The sequence below is a fragment of the Calidris pugnax genome, unplaced genomic scaffold, assembly GCF_001431845.1.
Source record: "Calidris pugnax isolate Ruff unplaced genomic scaffold, ASM143184v1 scaffold22, whole genome shotgun sequence".
Lineage (NCBI taxonomy): Eukaryota > Metazoa > Chordata > Aves > Charadriiformes > Scolopacidae > Calidris > Calidris pugnax.
This window is the reverse complement of record NW_015090763.1, coordinates 275,555-277,058: the sequence shown is the minus strand read 5'-3', so window position 1 is coordinate 277,058 and position 1,504 is coordinate 275,555.

Below are 1,504 nucleotides of genomic sequence, written 5' to 3'. Positions count from 1 at the left end.
GGTGCCTCACCCTGGACTTCCTGCTGGCAGTATGTAAATACACCTGCAGACTGGCCACACTGGGTTGCTCTCTTTTTTTTTTTTCTCCTTCTTCTTTTATTTTTTTTTTTTTCCCTTGATGTTGGTTTAATTTTTTAAATTTTTTTTCTCTCTCTTTTTTTTCTTTCTTTTTTAATAAGGGCTGAATTTTATTTTTTTAATTTTTAATTTATTTTTTTAATTTTTTTTTTCGGAGGGGTAAGAAACGAGTTGATCAAATTAAACCCCTCGCGGTGGCATTCAATCGAAACCGGGATGCGAAGCGCCGCGGCCGCGCTGGAAACTTGTTGGGGGCCGGAGAAGCGGGGGCTCGGTAGGGCCGGGGGAACGGGGAACGGGGGAGCGGGGCGGCGGCGGGCAGCCGGCTCGGTGCCCCCTGTGTCCCTTCTTTTCCAGGCTCCAGGCGGATTCCCCTTGGAAGATCCCGCGAGCCCCTGGGACGGGAATCTCCGCTCCTGATTGTCCAAACGCAATTCTTGTGCGATGGAGCCGTACGAACCAAGAATTGTGTCTGGACATCTGTAGCAGAGATTTCAACTCCGCCGGCGGGGCTGCAGGAAGGTGCTTTGGGCCGGAGGAAGAAGGACGGAGCTTCCCCGGGCCCGTGGGGGGGGAACACGGCAAGGTAACCGGGAACCGCTCCCGGCTGCAGCCCGGGGAAACCTCGGCCGGGATTTCAAGGAAAACTAAATAAAACACCGGCGGCGGCTTCGCACCGTTCGGCGCTGCCGGGGGTTTCGGTCCTTAATGCGTCAAACACCGGCCGGGTCCCCCACCGGGCCGGGCAGGGACGGAGGGGCCGAACCGGGGGCTCCGGTGTTTCGCCGGGGACGGATCCGAGCCGGGCCCTGCGGCTCCATCCCGGGGTAGCCTTCTGGTATTCATTTTTTTTCATTTTAATTTTTTTTTTTTAAATTGCGTTTTAATTTCATTTATTCTATTTCGGAGCGCGCCCGGCCCCGGGGTGGCGGCGGGGACCGCTCCGTACCGGGGGTACCCTCCTCTTCCTCCCGCCCCGGCTCACCCCGGGCTCACCGAGGCCGCTCTCCGGGTTTCTCCGCCGAGCCGGGAACCGGTCCCCGCCGCTCGGGCAGCGGGAGGGCTCGGCGGAGAGTCAGCCCGGGCCCGGGCCGGGGTTCGGGATGGGCGGCGGGGCCCGGAGCAGCCCCTGGAAAGCGGGGCCGGGAGGAAGCTTTGAACAGAGAGAGGCTTTATGACTCCTCAAGCCAAGGGACTCGGCCGGGGCTGCCAAGGAAACCCAGGAGGAGGAGGGAAGCATTACAAGATCCGAGCAAAATTTCACCAAGAGCCTATCTAGGACAAAGCTGGAGGCAGAGAATGTTTTAAAAGGCTTTTATTTCCAGAAACTTTTTTTTTTTTTTTTTTTGTTACAGGATTTTGCTGTACCCCTCTTTCCCCCTCCCCTGGCTTCCCTCAGCTTCTTCCCACCTTCCCCATTTCTAGC